The sequence below is a fragment of the Peromyscus leucopus genome, chromosome 22 (genome assembly GCF_004664715.2).
Source record: "Peromyscus leucopus breed LL Stock chromosome 22, UCI_PerLeu_2.1, whole genome shotgun sequence".
NCBI lineage: Eukaryota > Metazoa > Chordata > Mammalia > Rodentia > Cricetidae > Peromyscus > Peromyscus leucopus.
In genome coordinates, this window is record NC_051081.1 from 40993239 (window position 1) to 41001140 (window position 7902).

Below are 7902 nucleotides of genomic sequence, written 5' to 3' on the forward strand. Positions count from 1 at the left end.
AAGAAGCCTGCCACGGCCATACAGTTTGTAACCAATGTAAGTCTCTGTGTTTACTTGGTTGGGTCTGAGCGGCTGTGGGACTGGCGGGTGAGAGAGATTTGTCCTGACTGTGGGCAAGGCAGGAAAACTCTAGCTACAACACCTCCTAATAGTGCCACTCCCTATGAGCTTATGGGGACCAATCACATTCAGACTACCACATGAGCCAGCCTTGCATGAGTGGATGCCAGGCCTTAGTGTTCCCTCTCAGCCACCAGGCAACATGCCTGTGTTCTGCCGCCTCCAGGTCTTTGGAGGCCTGACCTGCCTCAGGTTACACATCTAGGGACTGCTGACCAGCCAGGGTCAGCAATGCTACCTTTGGGGAGTGTTTTCCTTATTCTAGAGAGGCCAAGGAGCGTGGGGAGGGGGAAGCTTTCTTCCCCAGCATGAAGACTCTCAGTTGATTGGAAGAAAAAGCAGGACCCGGGCTCTGGCTATCAGGCCTCTCAGATCCCCTGGTGGGTACAAGAGGCCACTCAAAGCCTGAGCTTCCCTGGAGCACCCCCCTAAGGATACCCGCTTCTCCCAGGTCCTTCAGAGAAGAGGCTGCTCCATCCCTCCTTGTCCCCACCACTCAGAAATAAAATGAACAAAAACCTCCAACTGGCATGGACCCCAGGAGGGCACATTTCTATTTCTTCTTTTTTTTTCATTTCCCTCTTCAGTGCATGAAGCCACATAAAACATGAACAGAAGGATGAGAGGGATCTCCGTTCAGGTCCTTCACTCCGATACCTAAGAAATAGTTCTGGTGCGGAAATTGTTCTGGAGAGAAACCCACAGTCCCCACCCACATCAATGGTCAGCCCCATTTCATAGAGCCAAATGATCTCCAGTTGTACTGGGCTCCAGCCAGCTGGGGAAGCCTGGGTATTCTGGCAATGCTTGCCTCGCTGGTTCCCCATACTCCAGCCACAAGGCGAGTGAGTTTTCATGGGGCTGATGTAGCTAAGAGGGAAGACTATTCGCCTCCTATACATAAAGCTCTGAGTTACCCACCAGCACCATAGAAAACCAGATGCGGTGGTACATGCCTGGAATCTAACCACTTGAGTGGTGTAAGCGTGAGAATCAGAAGTTCAGATACATATTAAGTTTGAAGCTGCCGGGCGGTGGTGGCGCACGCCTTTAATCCCAACACTCAAGAGGTAGAGGCAGGTGGGATCTCTTGAGTTTGAGGCCAACCTGGTCTACAGAGTGAGTTCCAGGGCAGCCAGGGCTACACAGAGAAACCTTGTCTCAAACAAACAAACAAACAAAAAACCAAACAAAAAAAAAATTGAAGCCATCCGGGGTACATGAGACTCTCTGCCCTCTCCCCCAACAAAAGCTAGACCACATCCTAATGATAGAAACTTCATTAAGTCCCTTCCCTCTAAGAGCTCTCAAGTACAGTTCAGACCCTTCACCATGGCCGAAGGGGTGCCTCATGATCCGGACCTGGGTTCACTTTCAACTGTGACCTGCAGTTCTCCAGGGCAGCCACACATTCATGTGGTTGGTACCACAGTGCGTTTGGATGGCTCTTCCTCTGCCGGGCACCCTTTTAGGCCTCTGCATGCCTTCTCTCCCCAAGAGGTACCCCAACACTGTTGCAGAGACGTCTCCCAGGGGGCTCCATTGTGCTTTGACACTTCTCAGGGAGAATGCTGGAAAATATACACTTTCACCTCCTGACACAGCAATCTCCTCCTACAAGCGTCCTTATTCAGGACATCTGGAAGCTCTCTGGGGCAAATGGCAACAGCAGTGTCTTCCTAAGGCTTACACTCGTAGGATTCTCTGGAGCATAGGACATTCTGGGTCCCCAGTATCTAGGGTAGCACCTGAAACACACACGTGCTTGGTAAGTGTTTGTTGATAGGGAAAAAAAAAAAAAAAAGAACAATTCTCTATACTTGAAACCTCAGGTGTCACTTTTCGTTCCCACCACAGCTACGTTAGTAATGGACAGGCGCCAGTGTACAGGGCTAAGGCTGTCACTGGAAGGGGACACACCAAAGACCATTCCCCCAGACCCTCTTCAAGTATAAAAGGCCACACGGTTGTCAGGAATACCTCAGTGAGCTATCTGGGATGTGTAAGATCAAAGCCGATGGCCCTTGGTGGACTGAGGACAGACAGGATGTGTCTCATCTCTCTCTGCCCCCAGGGAGCAGAGCTGCCTAGCCAGAAGGCTTTTGCTCTCCCCAGTGGACTGTGTGGTTATGGGTTTAGAGTCACAGAAGAGACACATTGCCCTCTGTACTTTTCCCATACCCATGTGGTCCCCAGGCTGTGGCCAGCCCTGACCCTATCCAATTCCATCAGGTCATCAGGCCTAGCTTCCCGGCTACCTCCTCCAAGAAGCCTTCTCAGAGGCCTGGTTACAAATGGCCCTTCTCAGACTCCTGATTCTGTTGGCAGGTGGGACCCCGCTCAGGCCTCCACTGTGGCTCTGGAGCTCAGCCGTCTCTTCCGCTGTCTATGAGGTTCAGGAAAAAAAAAAAAAAAAAGGCTAGCAATAATGGCAAGGGAGTAGACTAGTCCAGAGTCTGCTGTCTGCTTGGAGCTCTGCAGAAACTACATTGTGGGAGACAGAGGTGTCAGGAAGGTAGGGGACCCTAGGTGCTTGCTCATAGTGGTTTGCCTTGGGCCTGGCTCCAATGAGGAGGGTGCAGAGCAGAAGAGGCCAGAGTTTCTGTAATATGCTCTTTATGGAAGCTTTCTAGAACATTCTATGGGTGAGCGAACATGGGTGATACTAGGTGAAGCGAAACTGAACGTGGGCCTTTCGAACGGAGCTTCTCCAAGCACACGCTGACTTTGGCGTGGGCTCTCTAGGGGTGGACCACGGCAGACAATGTTGCTCAAACTTATTTGACTACAGAATCCCTGGTGTAACAGTGCCTTATTTCTTGGAGCATATTTTGAGGGAATACCATCAAACCCGGGTATTTATCAGCAGGCTCCTCACAGTAGAAGAAGCAAGACCCGTGGACGTACTAGCAGCCTCGGGTGCTTCCTGTCTCACCTTTACCTCAGGACCATTACCAGAGTGGGCCTGAGTCCTGTGGATTCAGGCCAAGGGTATCAAGGCTGCGTTGTCACCCTGGAGAAGAGTCAGGTCAAGCTGCCTACTCCAAGGTGAGGCCAGGGTTGCAATCCAAATCCTAGACCCGGACCACTCTGGGCTCTTCTGTAGGAGGGAGGCAGGAAGCACAGCTTCCCCAGCCCAACTGTTTAGCCATCTTAGCAGAACCAGTAGCCACGGCTTTTTCTGGAAGCTCTCCTCTTGACAGGACTTGAGGGTCTGGGCCCAGTAGCCTGTTCTCTAATGACAAGAGACATTTGTATTTCCAGTGTCCGGATGCTGCCCTGATTTCTGATAGTTCCATACTCAGGAGCTTGGAAGAAAGAGGAGAAGCCTAAACCTATGCAGAAAAAAAAATCTTCATGGCCATTCCAGGGGGCCACGTGAAGGAGACGGAAGTGAAGGTCGTGGTAACATTAATGGCATGGAATTCCAGTAACAGGAGGCCAGTGGGCAACAGAGAAATGGCCGTCTTCTGTGAAGCCTAGTGCAAAACGATGAAGTACATTGGCTCTCACTGATGCTCTTTATCTGTGTGACTAGAGGTAAATCCGAAAACCTTTGCCCCTGCCTCAGTTTCCCCAAGGGCGCAATGGGGATGAAAACAGTGGCACCAGGACACATGGTCATTGGAAGGAGTCTGTCCACTAACTCCTCCCCCGCCACAGAGCCTGGCATGGTAAGCCCTCATGCAGAGCCCAAGTGTGGATTTGGACCCGGGGAACTATCACTTTCTAGCTAAGTGTTCTTGGGTGGCCCATTGAACTTCCTGCAGCAGTTTCCTGAGCCAGAAAACAAGTTGATAAGTATTTAAGTTTCTATTGCCGTGACACCATGACTACAGCAACTCTGACTAAGGAAAACATTCCATTGGGGCTGTCTTGACAGTTTCAGAGGTTTAGTCCATTATCATCATGGCAGGAAGCATGGCGGCATGCAGGCAGACATGGTGCTGGAGAGGTAGCTGAGAGTTCTACATCTTGACCCACAGGCAGCAGGAAGAGAGAGAGAGAGACACTGGGCCTGGCTTGAGCATCTGAAGCCTCAAAGCCCGCCCCCAAGTGACACACTTCCTCCAACAAGGCTTCGGCCTCCTAATAGTGCCACTCCCTATGGGGGACATTTCATCCAAGCCACCACAACAAGGAATAGTCGACCACTGAGACACTTAAGTGAGTTAATCCATGTGACGAGCTTGGAACTGTGTCTTTTGCATAAGCTAAGGAAAGCCTGCTAACTGTTATTACTCTACCAGTAATACAGGGAAACAGAGACATAACACAACACGAAGTAAAAATCCAGGCCTCACAACCCAATTCCTGAAACCTGTGAGGCTGAGCTGAGGTCAGGTTTGAGATCAAAGTGCAACCTTTGACCCCAGACCTGGGCCTCTGTCCTAGAAAAAGGAGTATGTCCCCTGCAGTCTCCTAATGAAGTCGAGGGCTCTGTCCAGCTCCCTTGCCAGGCCTGGGGCAGGATCCCTACCCTATCAGACCAAACCCAGCAGCCTAAACATCCATCTCAAAGCCCCTCACACAGTGCCCCAGGGTGCCCAGGACTGCCAGTCCCATGATAGGTTTTCTGTCTTAGTGATTCAACATTTCCTATCCTGGATCCAGTGAAACCAGATCCACTGAACCCAGATAATGACTTCTTCTTCTTCTTCTTCTTCTTCTTCTTCTTCTTCTTCTTCTTCTTCTTCTTCTTCTTCTTCTTCTTCTTTTTTTTTTTTTTTTTTTTTTTTTTTTTTTTTTTTTTTTTTTTTGGTTTTTTGAGACAGGGTTTCTCTGTGTAGCTTTGGAGCCTGTCCTGGAACTTGCTCTGTAGACCAGGCTGCCCTCGAACTCACAGAGATCCACCTGGCTCTGCCTCCCAAGTGCTGGGAATAAAGGTGTGTGCCACCACCACCCTGCTCAGATAATGACTTCTGGAAGAAGGCTTTGCTGAGGACCATAGTCAAGTCAGATTGGAAAGATGTCCTTGGTTTCATATATATATATTTGCATTCCAGGCTGACCTCAATATCACTAATATAGCCTAGGATGACTTTGAACTTCTGACCCTCCTGTCTCTACTTTTCCAGTGCTGAGATTGCAGGCATATGCCACCAAGCCCAGTTTATTCGGGGCCAGGAGTAGAGCCAGAGCCTCTTTCCTATAAAATTCCAGGACATGCCTCCATTTAAGATCTCACACTTGGGCTGGAGAGAGATGGCTCAGGGGTTAAAAGCACTACTGCTCTTCCAGAGGACCTTAGTTCAGTTCCCGGCACTCACACGACAATTCACACCTGCCTGTAGCTCCAGTTCCAGGGGATCCGACACCCTCACACAGACATGCATGCAGGCAAAACACCAATGCACAGAAAATAATAGTAGTTGTAGTAGTAGTAGTAATAACAACAATGAATTTTTAAAAAAAGATCTCACATTCTCCCCGTCTTTAGCTGGATGTAAAATCTTGGGCGATCCCTATCCTTCTGCAACCTGGATTTGACGTTTAGTGGAGTGCGTTTGTTACCACCCTTCAAAGTAACCAGATGCATGCATGGAGGACTTGTTCCCATTTAGCAGACAGACCAAAGTATGTGGATGGGGTTCAGAGATATCGGGGAGTATACACACACACACACACACACACACACACACAGAGGAACCAGTCAAATACATTTGTCTCCAGTAACAGAGGAACAAGAGATGTTAGTGTATTAGAATGAGAGCTATATTTTTAGAAAATTGACCAACCAGAGGTTGCTCTGATAGCTTCCCAAATACATTTCATGTGACTCTCCTGGTGACTTTAGAAACAGATACTATCATTTTTGACAAGTGAGAAAAACAAACCTCAAGTAAGGCCAAGTCCCTGGCAGAGGTCACCCGGCAAATGGTGACCCTGGGTTTCTCTGGCCCAGAACACTAGCCTTCATCAAACGCATTGTGCTACCTTATCAGGACATAGATCCACATAAAACCTCCGGGCTTTGTTTTAACAATATCCTAACTGTCCAGGTGGCTGGCTCGAAGAGCAAGGGGAGCCCCCAGTAACAAGGGCCATTCCCTAAGAGTGTCCCATAAGGTCACCCCCAGGGGAAGAGAATGGATGTTGGAGCCAGACTGGCTGGATCCAAGCTCCAATTCTGGATCTTGTCCCAGAATGCTGCCCGGGCATGATCTCAGCTGAACATTGGGATAGTCGTGTAGACTTTTGGGTGACACAGTGTTTGGTGTCTCATGAGAACCTTGAGTTGCCAGAACCAGGTGGAAAACAGGGAAAGAAGGGGCATTAGAGCTTATATATACATGCAATGATTGAGAACAGACAAGCTGACTACGTCAGAATGTCTTTATTTAATTACGCCAATGCCCTGGGACAGTGCCCTTGTTACCAGGTTCTGAGGGACACAGCTGCTGGAAACCTGTTGTACCACAACCCTGTCAACACTCAGACCACTGTAGCATACACCTCCCTCAAAAAAATGCTGTCTAGGAGTTGGCATCTCAGACCCCTCTAAGGTCACACAGTAGGGCTGGTAGAGCGGCAGGGAACCAGAACATCCTCTGTGTCCTAAAGGCCTTTGACCCCTTGTCCTGGATGGGGAACATTTGTTTGTCCTGTGGAAAGTCCCCAAAGGGACGGACTAACAACTGATTCCAGCTGGGCCTGTGCTCCTAACTCTGGCCATGTTCCCAACGCTTCCGTTCCCGTGATCTGCCCCCTGTCCCTTCTCCATCAGCAAGTGGTCCTCTGGGTCTCCTCGGGGATGCAGTTGGATTGTCTTCCTGCTGTTTGGACCTGGGGCTGCTTCTTCCTGGCAGAGAGGTCCAGAGGCCGTTGTCCCCTGAGCTACCCCACCTCTGCTGGCCTTCCTGTCCCTGAGGGGAGCCTCCCTGGGGTGGGTTCATTTAAACTAAGACAATGGTCTTCTCCCCACGAGGCTAAAATTATCAGAAACTGTGGCTGACCCTGCCCTCCTGCCTGGCTCCTGCCCTGGCCATATGAGCGTCTCTTGGGAGTCCATGACAGCTCCCTGCTCCTCCTGGCACACAACCAGTGCAAAAAATAAATTAAAAAAAACTGTCCTGGTCTTACAGAGCCTTTGGTGTCTACAATGGCTATATCCAGAACAGCGCCAGGCTGCTGCGGATCCTGGCCTCAGAGTCCCTGAGCTCACTGCCTACCCAGCATTAAGCAGCCTTCTTCCCAGAACAGCATCTTCTTTCACACACACATTTTGGGGGACCCAGATGGATGCATGGACTATCCATGTTCTATATTAGGACCTCCACTGTGATTGCTGTGGCCACAATCCCAGAAGCCCCCCCCCCCCCCCCCCCCGCCTTTTTTTTTTTGGTTTTCCGAGACAGGGTTTCTCTGTGTAGCTTTGCACCTTTCCTGGATCTCACTCTGTAGATCAGGCTGGCCTCGAAACTCACAAAGATCCACCCGCCTCTGCCTCCCAAGTGCTGGGATTGAAGGTGCGTGCCACCACCAGCGCCCTGCAAGAAGCCCCTTTTTCTGAAGCCACATAGTGGATCTTCCCTGCCTCCCTCCCTTCCCCCATGGTTAGCCCCATAGCTGTCCCCATTCTTGGTTCGTCTCTAGCTTCCAAGTTTCTCAGTTATTTTTCTCTTGATGTTGGCCATGGCCCAGCTCTTGTACTATTCCATCATATCCAGAAGACTTGGAGAAAGAATTGTCACGGATGCTGTACCCCTCCTGGAAAGATATCAGGAGCCTGACAGGAAACATAGAGGAGTCGTTAATAAGGAGTCCAACAGCACCCATTTG